The 26,295-nt window shown below is 47.2% G+C and overlaps 1 pseudogene; it reads right to left on the bottom strand.

Moving 5' to 3' along the window:
* LOC149329177 (uncharacterized) overlaps window positions 1-24,382 on the bottom strand; it is a 112,711-nt pseudogene extending 88,329 nt beyond the window's left edge.
* Between the last annotated feature and the right edge of the window lie 1,913 nt (window positions 24,383-26,295).

The raw sequence follows: 26,295 nt of genomic DNA, 5'->3' as shown, positions 1-26,295 counted from the left end.
TAACCAAAGAAGAGTAGACACAACATTGCACAAGCTCCGCAAAATTGGAGACCAGGTGGGCCGTATGGTCCGTCGCGTCTCCAGTAAGAGAGGGGGTTTGCGAAGCAGGGATGCAGTTCGGCTGGCCCATGCTTTCGTAATCAGCCGAATTCTCTATTCGGTCCCTTATCTACACTTGCGGAAGCACGACGAAGAGAAAGTTGAGGTAATACTCCGTAAAATGATGAAGAGGGCACTTGACCTTCCTGTCTCCACCTCCAATGCTAGACTGCTTGCGTTGGGAGTGGTGAACACCTTTCAGGAGCTCAAGGAAGCCCATCTCACAAATCAACACACGAGGCTAGCCGAAACGAAGTCGGGCCGGGACTTGCTAGCCCGGCTTCACATACAACACGATTTCCACATTCAGGAGCGGGTCCGAGTGCCCGAACTCTGGAGACGCGCTGTCAGAGTTCGACCCCTCCCCACTAAGATTTTGACATTATTTATTTATTTATTTATTTATCAAATACTGCCAACTGCCTCTTGGCAGTCAAAGCAGGAGTGGATACATTGTTCTTGAACAATTGCTAAGGTGAGTTTAACAGCGGCAAAGAAAGAAAACATGCTATTGACAATCAGCCATGAAGGAATGTGCACAATAAAAAAAACACAAAAAAAGAAAGAAGGAATACACTTTGAAAGGCGGACGGCAAAGCAAGAAGCGTTGTAAAGAAATACTTGCAGCATCATAGATAAGATGACACGGCTGTAACAAAAGATTCAACTGAGGGCATGTCAGCTACTTCATAGGGTAAGGCGTTCCACTCAGCTGTGGTTCGAGGAAAGAATGATGAACGGTAGGCGTTAGTTTTAACCTGCGGCATTACAATTGTTTTGCTGTGCTTGCCTCTCGTTTTCCTGGATTCGTTGAAGTGCATGTAATTATGAAAATTTATTTTGACATGGTGGTTGACGATACTGTACATCATTTGTAGGCGGTGTAGTTTGCGGCGCATTTCTAGCGACGGGAGCCCAGCTCGTGTTCTCAGGTCTGAAACAGAGATACTTCTATGGTAAGCGTTAAAAATGAATCGAAGTGCTTTCTTTTGTACCCCTTCAATGTGATTGATGTTTTTCTTAGTATGAGGGTCCCAAACAGTGTCAGCGTAATCAAGAATTGGCCTAACGAGTGTCGTGAATGCTGCAAGTTTTGTTGCACTAGTGCAGTGCCTCATGCGGTGCTTTAATAACCACAGCTTTTTTAGTGACGCCGACACAACATATTCAACATGTGCGTTCCACGTTAATTTGGAGTCAATTATAACACCAAGATATTTGAAGTTGTCAACCCGCTTGACATCAGCATTGTTAATTTTGTAAGTATATATTAACGGTTTGTTCTGTATTGTGACCATCATGTGGGCACATTTAGAGACATTTAGGTTCATAGGCCAGGATTGACACCAACTGGTAATTGCAGAGAGGTAATCACGTAGCTCAATTTGATCTTGCACAGATTCGATGACCTGGTACACGATGTAGTCATCGGCAAAGAACCGGCATTGTACAGAGGAATCCAAAGACAGGTCATTTAAATAGATCAGAAAAAGAAGAGGTCCAAGGACAGAACCTTGTGGTACACCGGATAATACAGGGGCAGATGAAGAAAGTGAGTTTTCAATGCATACATACTGTTGTCGATTGGATAAGTAACAATCAAGCCAATTCAAAATTTGTTCATTTTGCAATACACTTTTTAGCTTAAGTAATAACCTTTTGTGACAGACTCGGTCAAACGCCTTTTCGAAGTCGAGGAACAGTATATCAATTTGCCCACCCCGATCCAAAGCTACCATGAGATCATTAGTAGTGTGTAGTAGTTGCGTAACCGTGGATAGGCCACGTCGAAAACCGTGCTGTCCCTCAGAAAAGAAATTATTATTTTCCAGAAAACTGCTTATATGCTTAAAAATAAAGTGCTCCATTACCTTGCTAGCGGTGCACAGGAGCGAAACAGGCCTGTAATTGTTGACACTAGCCTTATCTCCAGATTTGTGAATAGGGATGACCTTAGCCATTTTCCAATCATCGGGAATGGTAGCTTGATTCAAACTCTCGTTGAATATTATGAGCAGGTATTTCGAGCACCATTCTGCGTACCTAAATAGAAAGTTGTTGGATATTTCGTCTGGTCCGGCAGATTTTTTTGTGTCTAAGTTTAACAGTGACGAAAAAATGCCTTGTTCCGTAATAAAGAGGTTCGGCAGCTCATATTTTGGGCATACATATTCAGGACTAAGATTGTCAGCTTGTAAAAATACGGAAGCAAAATACGCGTTGAAAGCCTCGGCAATACACTGAGTATCAGTGGTCTCGGTACCGTTCAGTCTGACTTTGGTCACCGGAGCTTTTTTGTTTGTTAAATGCATCCAAAACTTTCTTGGCGCGTTTGTAAGAAAATGGTGCATCTTAACGTTAAAAAAGTGGTATTTAGATAATTTAATTTTATTTTTAAGTTCAGTGCGCAATGACTGTAGCCTTGAGCGAGTGGTGCAAGAATTGAGGCGTGAACAGCGTTTTAGTCGACGCTTTAGGTGCAGTATGTCCCGAGTAATCCATGGACTGTGGCGAGGTGCTTTCTTACACTTCATGGGAACGAAATTCTTAGTGCATTCATGTACTGAATGTTTAAAATGCTTCCATAAATCGTTGACGCTAAAGTTTACCAGCTTGTGTTTTTCAAGAAAGGAGTCAAAATCCTGTTCTAAGTAGTGGTAGTGGTCAATCACGCTTTCGTGATTGACTACTTCGTGAAAGCCTACTGGGAGTACTATCGGGGTCAAAAGTCTGTGAACCATGGGTCGCTCAAACGAAGCCTATAGCTTTATTGTTAGCCAGCAGCTGGAGACCACACTTGTGGAGATGAAGGAACAAAGCTTTGACTTTCACCTCCCCAAGCGGGCTCTTTAGCCCCCGGCTAAATGTCACGTCGTCCTCAAACCAGCCGCCGCTTTCGTTTGAGGAACACGTGGTTCACAGACTTTTTTCCCCGACTGTACATATGCTTTAGTAGCATGTATGCATAGCAGATATCTGAAAATATATTCACGTGAATAGTGAACAACCAACTTGTCATTATCATAGACACGTGTCCAACTCTCCTTTGTTAGTAAGGCACGCTGTTCAAGTTGTCTTATGGCAATAGCTGACTCAGGTACCTTGTAAGCCTTCTTCAGCATTTCTGCTTTTTTTCCTAATTGGCAGAGCGAAAACAAATTCCCCGCATGTGGCAAGCGCTGCTTTTTCAGTGGCACTTCTTTTGCTGCTTCCCAGATGCGATAGCTATTTATGTAGCTTGTTGTTTTTTGCAAGAACAACTTTTATTAGCGGTTATCTTGTCACTATAACATTGTTTTTAGCCTCAAGATGTTGCACGATGGTTCTGGCATAAATGCGGCAAGCAGGTGCCGCGACAATTTTTCATTGTGAAGGTAGACACAACGGAGAAAGAGTGTAGCGTCTTTTATGCTCCCAGGTATGATTTAATTTAGGACGGTGCATTTGTGAAGTTCCTGGCGAATCTATGCCGCTCTGAAGTAGCAAACCTCGCATCAAATCATTTGGAGCTTGCGGTGACTGCAGACTCAACCACCAAAAACAAAGTCTGCAGTAGCTTAGCTTGCGTGCTAATTTACAACTTATTTTGTGGCATATGGGTGTAGCCTTGGGCAGTGAAGCTCGCTTTTTAAACCCACCTTTCTCCTTCGCACATAGAACGAGAGCCGTCTCCAGCCTTCGAATCGTCAACAGCGGCAGCGCTAGGCCTATAGTTGATTGCGTATCATAGGATAGTGCAGGCTCTCAGAAGATGGAGACGCGCAAAGATGGACGCACCAGCGCCTAGTGTGTTCATCTTTGTGTCTTCGTCTTGAGCGCCCTTTTACGGCCTTATAAAATCGTCAACCTTAAACCCTTGCTAGGCATCCCAAAATGCCTTTTGCCATACTCGGTGGTGTTCCATGAGCGAAGTCATGCGCTCTGATGTTACCAAGTAAGTAGTCAGGAGCAAAGACCGAGTCTTTGTGCAGGAACTCTGCCTCGAAGACATGATCGAAAGGTTTGGCGTCATCGCGTACGACTGTACTGAATCACCGACTTTGGACGACGCTATAATGACAAGCTCGAGGTCGCATCTGCTGCTATGAGTGCATCAATTTCTTATCCGATGATAATCATTTATCCCAAGTGCCCCGGCGAAGGTTGTCCATAAGAAAAGGCAATCCCTTAAAGAGGGAAACCGCTAAGTAAAATCCGAATCTATTACTGCCCGCAAGAGTAAGTGATGGTTTTCTGCAGACTAGGGCAGGCACGTAGCCAGCAGTATTTTTCGAGAGGGGCCCAAGTTAACGTTTCGTATCGAAGGTCAGGGACGGGGGAGGGGGAGTTTAGGCTAAGACGCCGCTGCCCCCCCCCCCCCCCCCTCAACCCTTAGATGCATGCCTGCACTATGGCTCTAAAGGTATAAGCCCAATACCATAGCACTTAATGTTTGCCCTTTGTCGCTTCAAAATTGAGGTGCCATGAGACGCATGAATATGCGTCACAATATGCATATTACACAGAACGGCGAAGAGTTCGTCGACTGTCAAATTTTACCAGAGAAGTCTGTATCCTCATGATTGTACTGTAAGAATTCAGCCCCGAATTAAAAGAAACTACTTGGGACAGTCGTGATGTTTTATCTCTCGTTCTTGCTGTCACGTGTTTATAACACGCATTACGTTTCCAACGCAACAAGCTGCTTAATACATGCAGCACAAGTATGCAGAAGAGCTGTACGTTTCTTCCTTCCCAGCCGCCCGCGACCGTCTTCCGAGACCGTTTTTTTTTTGTCGTGTGCTGCACTCGCTCGTTGTGACGTTCCCTTGGACTCCCCCCCCCTCCCCCACTTCCCTTTTTTTTCTAAACCACGTCTCCGGGATTACTCTGCTCGTGGTCCATTGAGTTCCTGGAAGGTCCTTGTCGTCAAAGCCGGCAACATTCTTGAGCGCGATGCATTCCATGGGTTCTGCCAGGTGGCTTTGGTTCTGGTGACCCTGATGCACGTGCACAAGAGATCGGCCAGTGCCCCTGCCATCTTAGCCTCTCTTTCTCCCCTTCACCTGAAAGGGAAAAGGACCTCACTAAAGAGGGGCCGAAACGACGTTGCCCCAGAGGCAGTCGTGTCGTGACTCGACAGGTGTGGCGCCCACCTGCCGCCAAAGAAAAGGGGTACCTTCCGCCCTGTCCTCTCGTGGTTGCTTGGCGTACTGAGTCAGACGCACAAAACTGGATGTTCTGAATGTTTCAAGACAAAAGCCACATTTGGAGCTGTCGGAATCGATTAATACGGTTGCAACAATATTACACATTTATATTTCGATATCCTGATCCTGAACTCTAGTCAGCCAATTAAGCAAACGAGGGGAGGGGAATGAGAGGCTCGTTATAAATAATTATGAGAGAAGCCAACAGCCACAGAAACCAAGGGACGTAGAGGATTTTTAATTTATTTATTTCGTGCTGTTGTTCGATTTAGAATATTACTGAATATGTTATCACTCAAAGCTAATGATTAGAAAAACAGAAGAAAAAACAACCACGTGCCGCCGGTGGGATCCGAACCCACGACCTCCGAATTACGCGCCCGGTGCTCTACCGCTGAGCTTCGGCGACGGCTGTCAAACCTTCTGCTTTCGGGGGTATTTATGTTTACAAATAACGGCGTTCTTAAGCGGCGGACGTAGCACGTCCTAAGTTACCGCTGATGTGACGTAGAACGCCATCGAACGGCGAGGGTGGAAGCTGTGTGAGAACCCTCTTATGCTTCCTATGGCGTCAAGGCTGCTTGAACAGAGGCCCTCGCTAAGCAGTTAAGCAAACAAGGGGAGGGGAATGAGGGGCTCGTTATAAATATGAGAGAAGCCAACAGCCACAGAAACCAAGGGGCAGCCAAGTTTTATGTGGCTTATTCCCGCGCTTTTTAGGTCCTTCATAATCATTGTAACTCTGTGCTGAAAATTCCGGCATGGATGTTCAGAGACAATAGTTTACGGCAATGGTTTTCAATTTTTATCATTTGACACATTTCATTTTTATTGCTGCCGTTATTTATATGTAACGGTATGCAGAAAATTGTGGCATGGATGTTCAGAGACAATATTTTACGGCAATGGCTTTCAATTTTTATCATTTGAGACATTTCATTTTTATTGCCGCCGTTATTTATTTGTTTCTGCATTTATACATTTGTATTTCTGCAGTGGTATCTTTACCCGGCTGATTTGCATCTCGTGGCAACTCAGCATGTGTTACTGTTCGTGCTCCTGTGGTTTTCGTTCAAAATTTACTAACGATTTTTAAATCTTAGTTACCTTGGTACCTTTTATTTTCCAACATCAACTTTTACCTCGTGCAGTTGCGGGGTCTCTACCTGTGCCCTTCTTAGGTACAAGAAATATTACTGTTTGTTGCCGCAATAAATTAAATTTTTCACTCGGTCCTCACTTGTCAGAAACCGCACAGACTAAAATTCGATAAAAGGAATCAGGTTAATCACAGCGCTGCGCACCGAGCGTTCAGGATACTCTAGCTCTTGATAACCATTCTTGATCCATTCTTGATAACCGTCCTTTCGTTAAATGTTCAGCTCAGGTTCACATCGACAAATTTAAAGCGGAACATTTATTTCATGAATGTTTCCACCGTTCAGGCAAATACCACAGAATTATGCGTTCCTTGAATTCCAGAAGGCTCATTAGGATGCTGAATAGTCAATCGATATAAAAAAGCTACGGGGACTCTTAACATCGCCCTAGGAGTGGAATCATCAGTTTTGTCATTTGTTGAAGCTCCTTTTGCAACTTCCGCACACGTTTGGATCAGTTCATTTGGCCATGATCGACTGCTAGCTGCAGTAGCTTGTACATCGCATTCTTTTTTTTCTGATTGTATGACGTCCTACCAAGGAAAAGTGCAGGCAAAAAATAACGAAGCGAATAGATGGCGGGCCACTCGTGAACTAAAGCATTCTTGTTATGTGTAACGCCTACAGCTAGGTCGCCTGAGGAATGGAAATGGCGGTTTCCTCGGGGCAGCCTTGGTACAATGCAAGAACGCTCCCCCTCAGGTACGGCGGGTCAGCAGAGGACAAGGCGGCGAGACGCGCTCGTGCGAGCGAAGTAGCAGCAGCGTTTGGAGGGAGTGACAAGCCATCCGCACCAGTGGCATAGCCAGAATTATTGTTCGGGGGTGGCGGCCTCATGTTGCAGCGTGACCACACAGAATTTGTGGACGGATAAACTCAAGAACAATAACTGCATTGTCATTGTGCATTAGATAACGCTACGCAATGTCTAGACAAGTGAAATATGTATTTTTTTTAAATAAAAGAATGTAATCGTATGTCTTAAAATTCGTGGCAGATATAACTAATACCAATGCTTGCAAGTTTTTGCGTATTCACTAAGGAAATAAAATAGCACACGATGTCTATAACTATATCAGTCCGAAAGCAGCAAAGCAGTGCATGCCGCTGATATGGGAAACGAAAAGGCCATGAAATCAGCAAGTACAGGACGAATGTTTTAATGAATCTTTGTCGTTCAAAAACCTTTACATTTTTGTACATATGCAACGGCCAGGGGAAAATCTGTGTCGCAGTCCTTCGTTCCAGTGTACTGCAGCAGCAGCAGCAGCTGTCACCGGTCATGTATTGCGAGTAATTGCAGCGAAATTTTAGTCGCAACTGCGAGCAAATGAAGAAACGAGTTGTGAAAGATATACATTAGAATTGCGAAGATAAAATCGAGTATTATAAATGCTAAGATACAACTTTGTAAAGGAAAAAAAAGTGCCCCTGGAAACAAAGTCACAGCATGTATACACAGAACCTCGCAACAAAGTATTTAAATACACGTATGTATCCATTAAATTGGACGCGCATTCAAAATGGACTGAGGTGTACGTCATGACATGTGCGTCCGCGCAAGCCACCATAGCAAGATTACGTGATTTGTTCGCTCGATACGGCGCGCCGGAGACTGTTGTAAGTGATAACGGCACACAGTTCACCTCATCCGAGCTCCAAGCGTGCATGAAAGAGCACGCCGTTCGACAAGTTTTCACTTCTGCCTATCACCCGAGCAGCAATGGGCTGGCTGAAAGGTTTGTGCAGACGGTAAAAAATGGCTGAGGATTAACTTGGTTAAGCCTGGAGAATGCGAAGCATCATCGTGTCGCGTAATTTGGAGGCGCACAACCACAGCGACGGCGCGAGGTGGGCCCCCGTTTCACCACTGTCGTGACGTCATCGTGTCACGTGGTGTGACGTCATGTATCACGTGATTTGGAGGCGCTCAACCACAGCGACGGCGCGAGGTGGGCCCCCGTTTCTCCACTGCCGTGACGTCATCGTGTCACGTGGTGTGACGCATGTATCACGTGATTTGGAGGCGCATAACCACGGTGAAGGGCTGAAGTGGTAGCTAAAGTAGTATGCTTCGCATAAAAACGCCTTACGCAAAGGCCCAGCCACAGAAAGCCTTGAAGAAACATTATCCAAGTTCCTGATGGCATATCGGAACACACCGCATGCGACGACACTTCAGACACCATCTTATCTTTTCCTTGGTCGTGAGCTGCGCACTTGTTTGGACGCTTTAAAGCCCGCCCTGTCGCGTACAGTCGGAGGAAGCCAGTTTCAGCAAACGATGCTGCGAAGTGCTGATCATACTGTGTTTCAAGTGAATGAACAGGTTTTGGTGCGCAATTTCAGGAGCGGACCAAGGTGGCTCAAAGCAACTATCGTGCAGCGCACCGGGCCAGTGTCGTACGAGGTCAAGGTGCAGACACCCCACGGATCCTGCATGTGGAGGCGACACAAGGACCATTTGCTACGAGCCTCGGCTGCGAACACGCCGTCACCATTTGCGGTGGGGGAGGAGACCGACATCTGTCATCCAGAAATTTCAGATTGTCCGCCACCCTCATCAACCGCTGTCTCCGCAACTAGCCCTGCACCCGTGGTCAGCGGAAACAGCCCTACGAGGCGGTACCCTCAGCGAGTCAGGAAGCCGCCTGACCGATACCAGCCATCGTGACTCTCCAAATTGCGGTGGAGGAAGTGACGCGTGCCGGCGTTCTGTGCGAGCCGAGAGAGACGTGTGCCGGCGTTTTGTGTCTACCGAGTGAGACGCGTGATGACGCGCCAAATGACGTCAGCAGTGGCTCTACAAAAGCGAGCGCCTGCATGAGCGCCGCGGCAGAACGCATCTCAGCTGTTGCCCAATAAAGTGCTACGCAGCGTTCTTATCGCTTCTTACTTGCCGGGACCCGCGAACACCGCAGTCATCTCCTTCACCCGTAAAAGTATCAAGTCTAGCTATACTTATACCGTATTCAAAATGATCTACTCTCTCACGTATCACATTACAAATACCTTGGCGTTTCTTCATATCTTTCATGTCATTCGATATCTCATCCATATGCGCCGTCACCTCCAAGTCATTAATCTCCGAAATCCACCATCTGATATTCGAAAACTAGCATAGCTCACTTTTGTTCGTCCACAACTTGAATTTGCTTCTTTCATTTGGTCTCCCTGTCACAATAACATGATCACCACGTTAGAATCTATCAAAAACATGGAAGCGCGATTCATTTCACGATACTACAACTACTGTTCAAGCGTCACTCAGATTAAAAATGATCTTTGGCCACAATCACAAAGCACACGCCGCCACCTCACTCTCCTAACGCTATTTCACAAATATGTACATACACTTGAATAGAACAAGTTTCACCTCGATGTCTCAGCCCGCACGTTGAAAAGATTATGTAATTAGCTCAGTTTCGCAAGGATATAGGTGATACATTCGGTGTCAATTCATCCGTACTACCACGAGCCATGAGATTACGGATTGACATAACAGACAACATCGCTTCCACATCTAATCTAGATTCTTTCCATACCTAACTCATCACACATTTCACTGAAACCGTCATTTAGCACGCCTTCGTTCAAATCATTGTTATCTCTTATTTTTTGTTCTTTACTTTGCTGCAACTGTCGTGCCATTTTGATGTTTTCTTACTAACGTTTCCTTTTCTTTTCACTCCTATATGCTTGCCTTAGTGGCGCTACGCTACTCACTGTTACCACGTTCCGCCAGCACAATATCCTTTATTGCTGGTATTTATTTTGATCAGATGTTTTAGGGGAATAGCTTTCCTTTGTAGCCGTATGGCTGCGCTCGGGTGGATGTCAACGACTAAGTACTCCTATTTGGTATTTATTTTGGGTCGCGCATTTTTTCTTTTATTTCCGCGTCTCTTCTTCTTCTCTACTAATTTGTTGATATGATGTTTATCATGACTGTATGTTTCCCTTTTGTTTCCTTTGGTTATGAATGCAGAGTATATTATTTTTACGCACTACTTACGCAATGCCCAATGGGCCTCTAAGGATTTCAAATAAATAATTAAATAAGCACAAGCGACGCCACTGGAGCCTCTTGTCAATTCTGGGAACGAAGGTTGTCTGCTTTTTGGAGGGTGCGACCCAGGAGACTGTAACTGCGAATTTGGCAACATCCCGCATTTGCATCGTGGGGGAGCGGGAGGGCGATGCGAATAACTTAATAGACAGTTTTAGCTGTGCGTCCGCAAGGGCTTAGCGTACGCAAGGAGATTGCGGGGACCGTAGTGCGCATGCGCAGAACGCAAGCGCGATCCGTGCGTCTTGCGTACGTACGCAAGCCAGCGGACTTTGCGTTGCGTTGCTTGCGTGGCTTGCGTGGTTAACGTGGCAACATGGTGGCGCCCTGCACGCCCGCTTCGGACCAAATACTGCATCGCCGGTGCATTTTTCGACGCGATAGCTAGCTCTAAACGGTTGTATTCACTTTTATTTTGTGCATTCTCATCCCTCCGTAACGATATATGTGACAAATAGTAATCGTTTTTTAGATAAATCCAAGAATTTCTTGATGTTAAGCCTAACTATCTACGGCGTACGCTGTCGTCATAGACACGACCTGCGGTAAAGTACTTCTCCAACTTTGCGCGAGAATTTATATTTTCATTTGATTCAATTGATTTACATTAAAAAAGAAACAAAGCCTTCGAATACAACCACCACTGCCATTAATAAAAGCGGAAAAAGTTTCCTCAGCACACAGTTCACAAGCTTTGACTTCCTGTCGCTAGATGGCGCCACTGTGCCCGTTCTGCGAAGAATTTCAGTCGAGATTAGGCGTAAATCAGAGAGCTGTTGGAAGATTAGCACTAGGTGCCCACGGCAAAACCACAAACGAGGCAGTACAAGGGGATATGGGCTGGGCATCGTTCGAGGCACGGGAAGCTAAGAGTAAAATACTATATGAAGAATGCCTGAGGAAATTGGACGATAACAGATGGGCAGCTAAGGTATTTAAATATTTATGCAGAAAGAACGTTGACTCACAGTGGCGGAAAAGAACTAGAAAACTAACCAATAAGTATGCCGGTCATGAGGACGGAGAAAGAAAGAGCATTAAACGACAGGTTAAAAACGCGGAAGTTAAAAATGGGATGAATTCAATGGAAAAGAAACATAGTGCAGAACTATATCGATTCTGGAAAAGGCAGATCAGGAAAGAATTTTTCTATGATAACTCAAGAGGCAGTGCCCTACTTTTTGAAGCTAGATCAGGGTGTCTTAGAACGCGCAGCTGTGCAGTGTGTGGTAGATCTGTGGAAACAATTGAACACCTCATAATCAAATGTGATGGTATCCATCCGGATGTCGATGCAGGCACAGTCACTCTTTCTGAGGCCCTAGGGTTTAAAGATAACAATGGTCATGTAAATAAATCTGCAGTGGAAGTCAGCAAAAAGCGATTGGAGGATTGGTGGCTGAAAAGCAGAGATGTGGCATAAGGTTAGAATTGTAGGAAACCGTAGGCAAAGGTGATGAAGAATCTTAGTGAGAATTGCCAACACCGTAAACAAACAAAAAAATAATAATAAATAAAGAAAAGCTGAGCGTGGTGGCCATTGCCGCCACCCCGTTTCAAAGAAGGCGCTCCTATCCATCCATCCATCCATCCATCCATGCGAACGAGGGCTGCACGGCGGATGCGGCAAACCAGGCGGCGGTTGCAGCGACGAAGCGCCGATTGACAGAGTGGTGGACGCTGGTGCGACACTAGAACAGTACTGTTTCGTCGGTATTTGCGTGTGTGTTTGCCGCTTCGCGTTTGATAGTAGTGTTTTTATGTGTGTGTATATCCAGCCACCTTTGGTAGGCGCCCACCCGTTACAAAGGGAAGGCTACATCATCATCATCATCATCATCATCATAATCATCATCATCATCATCATCATCCCGGGCGCTCCAAGGTGGATGTAGAATGGTGGCGAAGGCTGGGCCCCAAAATCGGTTTAGCGCGACTGCAGCACAGCCACTTTGGGCGGCCGAAACACTCACATAATAAAATTCAAAAGCACAAATTAAAATGCTATAAAACAACAAAAATAAATGAATATTTTAATGCCACGTTTTATAAGTTACGTAAACTATTTCAGCTAAACGTTACGCCGAATTCTGTAATTTTTTTCAACGCTCTTGTTGCGCTCTCTGTTGATCAGTGTGCGGTGCATTTGCAGCGCGACTTTGCAGGCCTAGTTTCGGTACCCGGCCACAGTGGCTGCGGCAGCTTGCGAAGCGATTTGTTATCTCCAGCTGCCTGCTATGGCACGCCTTGGAAAGCGTGCAAATTAAGCTCGCCGGTTTCGAAATGACCCCTTTAAGAAGTTTTTGTCGTCCTTGCCCGTCGCCTCTCTGTCACCGTTTGGCAAGATCTGCACCCCGCTGCACCGCTGCAGCGTTTGCTTCGGTGTACGGCCAGTGCGAAACCTATTCCCGAGGCTTCGCGCTCATCGCTTCGAGCGCTTAGCTCTGCATTTCAAGATGAGCTTGCGGCATGTGAAAAAACCTTGCTCCGTGGCACATTGTGACAGCATGGGTTGTACCGTGAGTGTCTTACCAAGTTACTACACCGCTTCCCTCTGGACTTTCGCAGGTGAGCTCTTGCCGTTGTCGTCTGCTCTATATATGCTTTTGTCGGGCTTTCCGCGCCTATCGTAGCTGTAACCGTTTCTTGCGCACTTGGCTTCATGTTATCGGGATATTTTAGTAAATTGCAGGGCACGCACGTGCAATCATAAGATGTGCAAAAGACACAAATCATTTGTCTTATTTGTAGCTAGTTTCGTGCAGCCGACTGTCATCAACATGAAATTGATACCGGGCTCTCATGAGCAACCTCGTGCCTTCTACTTGCCGCATGGTCAATTTAAAACCAACTGCGCTGCATAACAGCTCTGAGCATGACATTAATGGTTTTGCAGCACCGTGAAGCCAATTTGAGGATCTCCTCGCAACTGACAGTATCGAAACTCAACCATGTGCATGTGCGCCGCATTGACTGTGCCTTAACTGAATTCAGCCAGCAGTAGTTATTGCCGTTTTACGTATACATGACCGTCAATGTAGTTTTAAACTCATTGCGCTGCATCGCTCTCGTCACTCTTTGAGCATAGAAAAGGAGCTTGCCGCGTGGTATCAGGCGAGCGTAACCGCACTCTGAGGCTTGGAGGCTTGGCGCGAGCATTTTCTGCCATAGTTATAACGTACTGTATTTAGGTGAAAGGAGTCTTGGCGTATTGACGTTTGGAGTATATGGTATTCATTTGGGTGCAGTTGTATAACGTGGACGCTGCATCATGTCCAGGTGCAAATCGCGGGTGCAGTTCTGCCGCAACCTCAGCCTGGAGAAGACGCCGTGCCAGCTGCGAGACCTGAGGACTTTTTCCAAGCACTTCGAACTGTTTGTGTATCTGCGGTCAGGACGGCTGCGTCTCCATGCTGTGCCTACTCGAGGAAAAAGTGGCTGTATTGAATGTCCTTGCACTTCATTTTAAACTGCACTTCATGTATGTTTTAGTTTGATTAGAATTGCTTCAAATTACTTCGGTTAGCGACAAGAATCAGGTCTCGAGGTTGTGCGCAGGCCCTACGTATGGTGTAATGCTCTAGCGTTGAGCAGATTTGTTGATGCTAAAACTTGTTTTCATTATTGTCATGCAGGTGTAAACATAGCTGCTATATTCTTTCAGTTGAAGAAACGAAATGTGTGAAGAGTAATCCTTGTGTGCTGCATGGTCTATGTGTTGATGCGCCTACTTATGTCATGTCATGTTTGCCTCAATGGAAGCTGTCGTAGCATTGTTTTCTATACTTTTCAATTTCCTACTTGGCAACATTCGTGGAACTTCAGGGCATTTTCCTATCCGCACTGTGACCATTGAGATGAATAGCCAGCTTAAAAAAGCTGCTGCTTGAGCTGCCTGTGACGCGCATTTTTTGTTGGCGTGTTTATCACTGTATTTGTTTGGTTGCTGTAATAAACCATAAATATCAAAACCATACTTGCCGTACACTGTATTCCAAACTGTGCATTTGAGCCTGTGCTTTGTGCATCATACCTTGATGTACTCAAAAGTACTGGCACCAGTATATTCACCAAGGTTTCCACTACGAATCATGCATCCTTAGCCAGCGTCTGGAAGTGTTGCTGCCTTTCTATGCTGCCTTCTTTGCCAGTGACTTTCATTTGGTTCCCAATTGCACATTAACAAGGCCATAACTAGCAGGAACGCGAGCACATTTGACTGGCAAAGGTTCGTGCGCGCTGAAAGGCAACCTTCTAGAGATACCGGTTCGAAAATGCCGGTCCTATAAAAAGACCACTTTATAATTCGCGCCAAAGGCATACGTAAGCGTGACGTCATTCAACGTCACTCATACGTAGGTTGCCCCCCGAAATGGGGGCGCGGGGGTGCCCCATGAGTCGCCATTTTTTGGACCAATGGGCGTCTATGGAGCCTTCGCTACCATGGTATATGTACCTTGGGCGCTACGCTAGCCACTCCCAACTAAAACTGTCGTTGCCAGGACGGGTGGCACTGCGCGTAAGGTGCGCCCGTAGCGTACGCACAGCTTTTGCGGACGCACAGCTAAAACTGTCTAATGTTGAACAGTGACTTTCTCAAACACTGATAAAAAATTATAAATGCAATGTAGCTTCCATCCTTGAGCGAAGAGTGAGGAAAAACAATCTGCTGTTGGAATTTTTTTCTTTCTTTATTACCATAACATGAATTAAATGCGTATGCGTATCAATTAAATCATACGCATGAAGCACAAAAAAAGTCACACACACAGCGGTGATGTTCCACATGAGGAATTTCCTGTTTTTCAGGGAATTTCGTAAATAAAATACGCCTAAAAAGGAATCTTCACTTGTTCTCGGGAAAGTTTCTCGTTCCAACCGACTGGGTCACATTGGTACACTGCTGGAAGGAGAAAGGGCTAAAAATGTCGATTTTCGGGCCTAATTTCGGAAATTTTTGGTTACGAAATGGAACACCACTGCTAACCGCAAAACAGAAGCATTAGAACAGAGCTACGCTTATGTATGGAACCATCGAAGCACTTTGAATAATTTTCGATACATGCACAGAAGCATGAACAAACTGCAGGGATTCCTAGAGGCTCTCTGGTAGAAATTAGTCCCGGATTCTCGCCTCGAGTGGATTAGACTCAGAAGATCCACCTTAGTTTCAACCGAATTATGTCCTCGCACACAAAGCCTTCATTCCAGAGTTGCCTCAGCCTAAGCGATGGAAAAGGAAAAAAAAGACTCCTATGGTCCGCAATTCGTCATCCCTTCTTGGAACTGACAAATGTATTCTGCGTCCGTCCGAATATTTTTCTAATCCCGATGGATGTATGAAACTCAGCCCAAGTGCTCCTACGGCTGGAGGCAGCCAAAGGTCATCGTTCCACAGCATCCGCACAGTCACTTGAAGCAGACAGGTTTGGTCGATATTTGTGAGCACAGCTACAGGTGACACGGAGCAGCCTAGTTGCCGTACCTCCTCGCACCTAAACTCAGCATAAACGTTATCCAGGTATTTATCTATCAGTGATTCGAACCCCGTTATTGACGACTCGCTGACAGCTATTCGTCGTTCTTCGGCTGGGAGCCCGGGGTAGATGCGCTTCGATGACGTCTGGTTATTTTCTTGCGTTCCGGATTCTGGTCCGTCGGCGGCAGCGGATAAGGACCCATTTCTCCCTTTTTCAACCCTCGCTGGTTCATATTTGGGTGTTGCGTCGGATGTCTCTGTGGTGCTCGAGAGATTGCCAACTGCGTTGCTCAGTGCTGTCAGATTTGACGTGTTTTCCTCATTAGGTGTGGTAGCTCTGGTGTCGTTCTCTGTCATTCTGCTATGGTCTTGCTTCATTGCTGCTTCAAGTAGTCCGAGAGCCTGACTGAAGGTATGCATAGTGTCAGAGAGCTTCTCGAGTGCGTCGCTCTGTGTTACGAGGTTCCTGGCCAGCTGCTCCACACACGCCTGCTCTTCTGAGACTTGGCCGGCAGACCGCAAAGGCATAGACTCGTCTATGCATCTGGACTCGTCTTCACATTCTGCACAAAAATGTGACATGGCGCAGTCCGTTCTCAGATGCGTGCACACTTCGGCGCAGCGAACCCGAGCCGTGCACCTGGGGCAGAAAACTGAGCGGTGCTTGCACTCCTCATTGAAATGGCGGATGATATCTTTTGTAGTCACCACTGCCTCGCAGCCATTTTCTGCGTTCCGGCACTTCACCTGCGTATAAGAAATGTGCGAAGAAAATGAACAATATACGCTTTGTTCGAGATTATACTTTCAGGACTTTTTAAACACTAAGAACCCTGCATACTGTAAGAAAAGAACTGTAACGCAATCAAGACGTACACAAGAGAGGACCACACAGGACCACACGAGACGACCAGGCCGACATAAACTGAGTGCATATTGGTCGTCGTAACCTAACACTTGACTGTAATAAGTAAGTCAGCCAACCTTTAGCACGACATTTAGCATGTCTACTTCTTTTCAAGACTTAGCGGTGGCCACATTAAAAAACTGTGCCATTTGGCAGAATTGTAGCACACCGGTGTTAAAAGTTTAACGCTTCAAAATTTGCAATTAAATTCAAGCCAATATGCATACAAAATGACAGGCCATGCTCTGCAAGAGCAAGGTCTGCATGCGCTAGCGAGTTCTTGCATGCACTAGCGAGACTAGCGAGTGCTTGGCTATTTTTCAAACCACTGCAAAAACCTGTTGTTGGCCATTGCAAACATCTTTTATTCACTCTTAACTTCGATTGAACCACTGCCACCACCGCCTTGCTCCGAGCCCTGGACTAGGGGCCAGGCCACCCGACTTCTGGGAATTAATCTATTCTAAATGAAAGTTTTGTCTCTCTCTCTGCGACGTGACGGAGCAGAATATAATATACGGGAAGCAAGGTTGCGATAGCACGGGTGTTGTGACGTCGCGAACCGGTCAGTTCGCCCTAAGATTTCGGCCTTATCGCCAGTCAACGCCAACCGCGGTTTTTCTGCGACACGGGGCCTTTAAAGCTCGCGCGTTAAGAGACTGCCGTTGCGCTGTTCCACGCACAGAATGTAGCTGCCTCTGCTGCGTCGTTGTACAACTGCGTCGGCAGTACGCTGCTGTCAGAGACACTTTAGGTACCGGCGGCAATGTGCACGGCTTGCCGGAGCAAAGAGGATACATGCAGCGCTGCACATCCTACTACACTGCGCACAACTGTCGCCTCCGCCGAGAGAGCGCGCATCGCTGGCACTAGGGTGCCTGGATGCGCGCCCTCGCCCCCACTCCGTTCAGGGTGAGGACAACCGCGTCGTCTGCTACGGCGTCCGCCATTGCATAGCCCTCTCTCAGGGAGCGCGCTGCAAGCATACGACTATGGCCCTAGTTTCTCGTCCGCGTGCGCGTTTCGCGCTAATAAAATTACTTGAAGAGGGGGCAGGACAAAATAATAGACCAAGGAAGCTAACTTTTTAATGGTACAGTTTTGCTCAACCCATGCTGCGACATGATATCGTTCACGAATGCAGCGTGTTTTGCTTCGAAACACAGTGCAGTAATTGTTCGCTTAGAAAGTATGCAATGTGAATCGCTCTATTCTCGCGGTATGACAGATGCCGTAGTTCACTGATTTTTACTGGCGTGGTGTGAGCTTCTCTTTAGCCTATGCGAGCTGACAAAATTTTATTTTTCTAAACTGTCATTATGGGACATTAAGATATGAACTTCAATTGCTGAAAGAATGAATGGAAGTAACCTAATGAACGAAAACTCTGGCATTTATGTCAGACTTGGGGAATAAATTTAAGCAGCGAATTTCACACTAGCTTCGAATGCACAGTTTAAAACAGGCATATTGAACACACCGAGCAAACTTTTGAAGGATTTTATTCGGATGCTGTTATAGTTTGAAGGGGAAAATGAGCTGTGCAGCGTAAAAATGCAAGGTAATACACTACAAAAAACAATTAAAAATGCAGGACGAGATGGTATTGAAGAAAGGAGCAAAAAAAAATACCACTGTTACTAATGTAATATGAATGGGGATATGCTGCGGCGATGTACAGGGCACTGCAGGACAATTTCAGAGTTCACGGCAGGCTTGCCCTTGCACATGTCTTAATTGCGTTTCGACTGACTGTTCTTGCTCCAACCTTACGAAGGTGTATGCGCAGCCGCAGCCGTGTTGAGATGAGCATCTTCTGGACGGCTTCCTTGTGCTGTTCGCAAGTTTGGAGATTGGGTCTCAACATTTTGTTCAGATCCCTTCGTCGGCTGCCACTTATCACGGTTGACTTTTGCGATCCACAGAAGTCTTCTCTTCGGCTCCGTCGGAAAGTGATAGCACAGCGGCACACAGCAGCCAGGCATTCCGTGCCGAACACCACGGCCAGGCGGCCGCGCGAAGTTCACACGTGCTGGCTCCGCGGAGAGTGGGCTAGGCAATGGCGGACAGCGGCTACGAAAACCGGTCGAGGCGGCAACAGGTCCTTCAAAGAATGTCCCCACCCTGAACGGAGCGGGGGCGAGGGCGAGCATCCAGGCACCCTAGCTGGCACGAGAGTTACTGAATAAGTGCCGAGAATTGCGCATTGTTTTCCCTGGGCCGCTAGCGCCTCTATTAGCCATACACGATCACATCGTTGAAAGGTATGAAATAATTTTGGAGAAGGAAACTCCGTTGCACTCGGCCGTTGCTGGCAGTAAATTTGTACACCGACTGTACTCGTGCTTTGCGGCAGTTTTTTTTTTTTTGTCGCAGAGCACACGTCTGCTGAAAATGGTGTTTTATTGCCAATAACACGCAATTTTGTCCCAAGTGTTCGCTAATTGTTGAAAGAATGATCGGGGAGGCCACCAGAAAACGCTTGTGATATGCATATAAATTGACAGGCCATGCTCTGCAAGAGCAAGGTTTGCATGCTCTAGCAAGCAATTGATCAGACTAACGAGTGCTTAGCTACTTTTCAAACCACTGCAAACACCTTTTGTTGGCCATTGCAAACACCTTTTATTCACTCTTAACTTCACCTGAACCACTGCCACTGCCGTTTTGCTTGGAGCCCTGGACTAGGCGCCCCAACCACCTGACTTCTGGGAATTAATCTATTCTAAATGAAAGTTTTTTTCTCTCTCTGCGCTGTGACGGAGCAGAATATAAAATACGGGAAGCAAGGGTGTGATAGCACGGGTGTTGTGACGTCGCGAACCGGTCAGTTAGCCCTAAGTTTTCGGTCATGACGCTGGTCAACACCGACTAGCGCGTTGAGAGACTACCGTTGGGATATGCCACGCACACAAGGGGGTGATCTCTACTGAGTCCCTCTACAGCAGCAGCGTCGGCAGCACACTGCTGTTCGAGGCACGATGTACAGGCGGCAATGTAAAGGGCCTGTCGCAGGCACATCCTACTATACTGCTCACAACTGTCGCCTCCACCGAGAGAGGGCGCCCATGCTGCCGCTGGCACTGGAGTTACTGGCTTATAGAGTTGCGCGTTTTTTTCCCTGGGCCGCACGCGCCTCTATTAGCTATATGCGATCACATGGTTGAAAAGCATTGATGTATTTCGGAGACGCTAACTCATTTGCATTGTACACCGGCAAATATTATGTACAACATCTTTCCTCGTGCTTTGTGGCAGTTTTTTTTTTAGCCGTAGAGCACGTGCTCTCTGAAAACGATGTTTTCTGATCACTAACACGCAATTTTATCACAAGTGCTCTCTAATTGTTCAAAAGAATAATCGCGGAGGCCACCAGAAAAACGTTTGTGATTTGTGACGTTTACACAAGATGGCGTCACCCATTCAGAAGACGAGTATTTTGTTCGCAGATCATTGAGGTAGGCCTCGTTGCAGCCGGCGCATTGCTAGTAAGCTGTATGATTCAATGCGACAGAAATTTACCTAAAATAAAGCAAGTTCGGCTGCCAGAAATAAGCGGATTGAGCCTGCACTTGCTCCAACTCCTGCACGTATTCCACCTCCTGCATTCAAGAGTTGCGGATTTCCCTCATAGTTTGGATGCTTTGCGGCAACAAAGCAGATCTATGCGCAACTCTAGGTACTTATGCAGTAAATCTAGCGGCGGCTGAATTTCGATGGAGGCGAAATTCTTGAGGCCCGTGTACTGTGCGATGTGAGTGCACGTTAAAGAACCCCAGGGGGTCGAAATTTCCGGAGCCCTCCACTAGCCCTCCATTTTAAATGCCCTCCATTTTAAATGCCCGTAGTTCATCCGCTCTTCTAGTGGTTTTTGGTTTTGGTCTGCTGCAGTGTATCGCGGACCAGGTAAGACGCTTGAGTGAGTGCTCGAAATACGGTATGAAGGCCACGCTACGTGTACACTTACCTGTGCCTCCCCTGTTGTCTCGCGTGCATTTACTGTAACGATATACACTCCCGCATAAAAATTTTCTTTGGAATAGGTACTTAGTAAGAAAAAAACCTACCTCGCAAATATCCTTCGCCTGCCAGCAATGGGATAATAAAGTTGTACGTAAATGTTTCATCGGAAGCAGTCATTTAGTGAGGAGCGAAACCTACCAGGCTTTTAACACTTCTGTCCGATAATCTTCCGCATTCGTATAGTCGCTATAAGAGCATTGCACGGGCCTTAATTAGTCACGCGTCCCGAGCCCGTCAACCTTTTTCGTTACCCGCCCCAGCCCGGCCCGATTTTTTCAATATAGGCCCGAACCCGGCCCGGCCCGCGAGGTAGACATGCCCGGCTCAGGCTCGGAAACCGCCCGAGTACTAAATGCACATCGGCAAAGCCAAAGCCTTTTGTTATACTGATCTCATTTAGAAAGAAAAAAGCGGCTACAAAACTTTTAAAAATGGAGATAATGGAGGCATCACTGATGGCAACGTTAACAAAAAAAAACGTTTTAGCATTAATAAAAGAGGTTATCAGAGATTTGCTCGCATTCGTAGCCTCCTCCTAACTAGTTAGGCGTCAAGGGGAAGCGAGAACGCGGAAGTGATGTGACAGGAAACGCGCGACCCACTTGCGATGGGCACTATCTCGCATACCCACAGCTACTGGTCATATTTCGAGAGTAAACGCAAGCCAGCGCGCGCTAGCTGGTGTTTCCATCAGCGATGCCTACAGTGCCGTAACGATGCATATCGGCGCGATAATTCTGTTTTTGTCTTTTTCTGGAAGAATCTAACGCGTGCGCTTCACCATGTCAGAGCGCAGTTTTATCTACGCATGTATGTCTAACTGCGGCATGCGCTCAAATTTAAGGAACGTCACTCTGCAGTTAGACGTGTGCCTTGCGTCACTTACACGTTTGCGTGCATGCAATCACGATGCGCTCAACGCAAGCGCCGTCATATCGAGCTTACTGCGGCCATACGCTCGATCGCGAACAAACCACTGCCCAGCGTAGCTTAAAAAAAAAAAGGAAAACTCAGCAGCTATTGAAAGCCCCTCACTTAACTCGCAAAGTCTGGTCGATGGCGTTGCGTTAAAATTCGGACGGCCAATTCTGTGTAACCAAACCTTCCTCCGGCCCGCGTCGGTTTTCGATGATGGATCGCGAAGAACCGCTTTCCACCGTCGTGACGGTTCCTCCACCCGAAGGCGCGGCAGCCCGTCACGCTGCGCAGATAGACGGCTTGAAGTTGGGTGACTGACACACGTTCCGAGCAAAACAAAAGCCGCTGTTCATCACAGCAAGCAAAAGCGCAGTAACAGCAACGACGCCTGGACAACCTACGGTGCGCGGTTGGAGCGGACAATATGGCGTCTGCGGCCGCGAAAAGCGCGGCTTTAAAGGAATTTTGCGCGTGAAACCACCGACCAATGGGAAGAGGCGATGGGCGCAGGAGAGGGAAAAGCGGCGCTCTGCAAAGGTTGTCCTTACCTTAAAAATTTCCAGGGGCTTTAGGCAGCATGCCCAGCGGCGGTGGGCGGGCACTCCAGTAACGGTAACATGGTACACGGTACGTAGGTATCTGTTAATAGACGCCTTTAGCATACCGTGTAGTGTGTTACCGTCGCCATTGCCGGAGCACCGGGATCCCGCCCACTGCCAGTGAGCACGCGCTGATTGGTCCTGATGCTGAAGGCGTGCACGCAGCTGCAAGGCACCTGGCGCCCTCTAGCGTTATCGAGGGGATCTGCGCATGCGCAGTGGCGGTGGGCGAGCTGCCAATATTCTGCTAATTGCATGCTAAAGGCGTCTAACTACTAGCGGTCCACGCGACGCGTGCAATGGTAGGAAGCATGCCATGAGACGGCGTCAGGCGTCTCACCGAGTGCTAGGCGCTTTGGACTGGGGGTTTTTAAAGCTATCAGTCCGGACAATTCACTTCGAACTGCCAAAATTTTACATAATTTCCACCTGATTTTACACTGATGTGCAGAAAAGCACAGTCTATTCACTCTTATTTTTCTTATTTTTTAAATACATCATTTCATTTCCGTAGAAACACGTATGATGAGCGAAATCTCGTACTGTGGTCAGAGCAATTCTCTAGAGCAACCGAACGCCGCGATGTAGCAAAAACAATGTGAAATTTTTAGCAGGTACTCGGTTCCGGAGAGTGATGGCTCTGGAGTGAAGGCGCATAGACCAAGTTGCCTTGAGAGTCGCGTTGTGCCACGGAGATCTCTGCCGCCTGATACAAGCCAGGCAGAAAAGCGTGACAACCGCTAGAGTGGCAATGAAATTTTTAACGACTAAATTAGGTGACATGTAATAGCAAAAACGATTGAAAACGAATCCTGAACGACACGACTTGCTCTAATAAATTTTCGTGCCAAGCTGTTAGATTACTCGCAGTGTTTACATCCCAAAGGGTATACCGACGTTTGTGCATGGACAACATGGGAATCTAAGTCACAAAGGAGACTAGATTATGTGTTGTAATTCTACGATAACGAAGCGCTTTTAATCTCCAGAGATAGCTAACGCCGCTATTTGTATTTACCGCACGCGGATGCTGCCCGTGCGGATATTAAATGGTCCACTCCGGCGCTAGACAGGTTATATACTTATCTGAATAAATAAGTTAGCGAATAATGGTTCCGGCCTCTAGGGATTTGTTTTCCTCTGCAGAGCGCGCGAAATAAATCTCAGGGCAACGATCAACGAATGCATGGCGTTCAACTTGCCGCCCAATTGCGTCTTCGCAGCTGTCGTGGCGTACCGCGGATAAAACTTCTTGTGAGGCCGGGCAAGTTTTTATTTTCCAATTTTCCATGACTACCCAGCTGTAGTCGTAGCAATCCGTAGGCTGAACTTTCAGAGATTCCGGTCAAATCTCGCGGTTGGACTGAGGATAAGGAGCACCGAACACCCCCCACCAGTAGAAATAGAATTAAGTTCCTCACGTGAGCACTTCTGAGCTACAGGAAGCTTGCTTAAAGTCCGATAGTAAAAGAAACGTACTCAAACGGCCACTGCGTCACCGCTCGCCATTTAATCGCATTCCGAGACATTCAACTTTCGTTATGAGAAGGCGTCGTCATGTCGTCTGCTTACATTAAACTTGCAGCCCTTATTGCATCTAAAAACACCAAGAATCCGACGCGTAAAACCTGAACAGTTCGCCCTGGTCACTCACCTCTTTACTCACCAGCTCTTCAACGGGAAAATACGTCCAGTTCACTCCTTTTTCCGGGCACAGGAGGCCATCCAGGGGACACACGGGCTCGACGCCCTCCGTGCACTGCTCGTAACAGGACATGCAAAGGATGTGCTCGCAGGCAAGGACTGCCGCCTTTGACCGCACCAGTCCGCAAGCACTGCACACTCTGACTCGTAGAGGCGACTTCACGAAGCGCAGAGGTCTCCAGTCGAGCTCGGAGGTGAAACCGACCAGCGTGTAGGACACTTTTCCATGAGGCATCCCGTCCTGCTGTCGTCCTAGTGCTGAAGACGATGGAAATGCTGTGCCCATCCGAGAATGCTTGTCCCGCTATCTCTGTCTCTCCGTCTCTCTCCATCGATTTTGTTTTTTGCCCGTCGTCAGGCTCCGATCGATGTGAATAGCCACCGCGTATACACCTGTCCCAGTTCCTTGCCACGTTGTGAATCGTCAACACTTTCAAGTCACTCTTCAGACTGCTACCCCGCAGGCATGCGCATATCTGCCGCTGAGCAGAAATGATAATTCGTTGATCACCGACATTTTGACCATAACGGGAAAGAGGGAGAGGATTCCCGGGGCTTTGTTAAGGTCTTCGTCCTTGTTTCATTTTTGTTTTGCAGGTACGTGTTTCTTCAACAAAGATTGCGTGGTGACGAGAGCGAGAAATAAGACGTCACTGCAGTTCCGTGACGCCGTCATGTTGTGGGATAACCGCGTACCCCATTTCCTCCGCCAGCCAGCGGCGAGCGTGCGAACGCCACATGGCGAACCGCGCGAGCCACCCGGGAACGGAGGACGCCGCAGCTGCTTGTGCTCCCGTTCTTGGAGGCCACCGCGGGGTGGCCGCTCACGTAAGGGGAAAGCGTGAAACACTGCGCAGTGGAGAGCGAACGACAGCCACCCCGCGCTGTAATCGGCAGGCAATGACAGCAAATTGCCCGGGCCGGGGCCGTGGTCGACGCAGGGGCAAGCCCAAGCATAAGATGGCGCAGTTGGCCGCATACTTTGTGTGACTTTTGGAACACTTCCTTCGTGTAACTTATGTGTGCGCATGAGACCCCCGGAACTGCTTGCACTAACGTAGGGGGCCCTAGAAGCGTGTTTCTTAGAGCAACGGCTGATGTAATGTTCGGACCTTCGCCAATAAACCCAAGGTTTGTACATACCGAGAACGGCATGTGCAACAATTTTGCTAGGGCTGGAAACTGTATGCACAGAAGGTGATGAGCTGACCATGCACAATCCCATTCCATGCTATAACGTGGTTCATCATCATCATCATCAGCCTGACTACGCCCACTGCAGGGCAAAAGCCTCTCCCATGTCTCTTCAATTAACCCTGGCCTTCGCCAGTTGCGGCCACCGTATTCCCGCAAATTTCTTAATCTCATCCACCCACCTAACTTTCTGCCGCCCCCTGCTTCGCTTGCCTTCTCCAGCAATAGACTCCGTTACCCTTAAGGACCAGCGGTTATCTTGCCTTCGCATTACATGCCCTGCCCAAGCCCATTTCTTCCTCTTGATTTCAACTAGGATGTCATTAACCCGCGTTTGTTCTCTCATCCACTCCGCCGCTTCCGATCTCTTAACGTAACAGCTATCATATGTTACGTGGTTAGCCTTACAAAAATAGCACAATTTATTTCTCATTACACTTCTAGGAACTGCGTATTCCTCAGCCCTTTCTTGAACCCTAGGTCAAAAAGAATTGCTACTTAGGCTTTTTCTCAGCGCACTGAAATGTAATTAGTAAAGAAATCTGTCTAATATTTGCAATCTTTTCCAAAGTAAGCAAGCAGAGGACAGCAGTACACTAAGCGAACTCATCTGAAAGCAGCATGGATTGCTTTTAAATGCCAGGATATTTTATGTTGCATTATTTTTGGTATTTAATGCCAAGAAGTTACACGTGGGCTATGACAAGAATCGTAGTGGATGACTGTTGGTTAATTTCGATGAACGAGGTCTTTGATGCGCACTGATATCACGCAGCATTGGTGATTAAAAAACCCGAGGTGGTCACAATTAATCCACAGGCCTCCGCTACGTTGTGCTTCATAGACAAATGAATTCACGGGGCCACTTCCTACACTGGTCATTAGGGAGAGATGTTGTCACAGTGCCCTTCAGTATCTGGAAGAGTGAGAGTGAACGCGATTGGTGTAATTGGC

This window comes from Amblyomma mixtum, chromosome 9 (genome assembly GCF_055824585.1).
Source record: "Amblyomma mixtum isolate Tamu chromosome 9, ASM5582458v1, whole genome shotgun sequence".
Taxonomy (NCBI): Eukaryota; Metazoa; Arthropoda; class Arachnida; order Ixodida; family Ixodidae; genus Amblyomma; species Amblyomma mixtum.
This window is presented reverse-complemented; position numbering and strand designations above follow the sequence as displayed.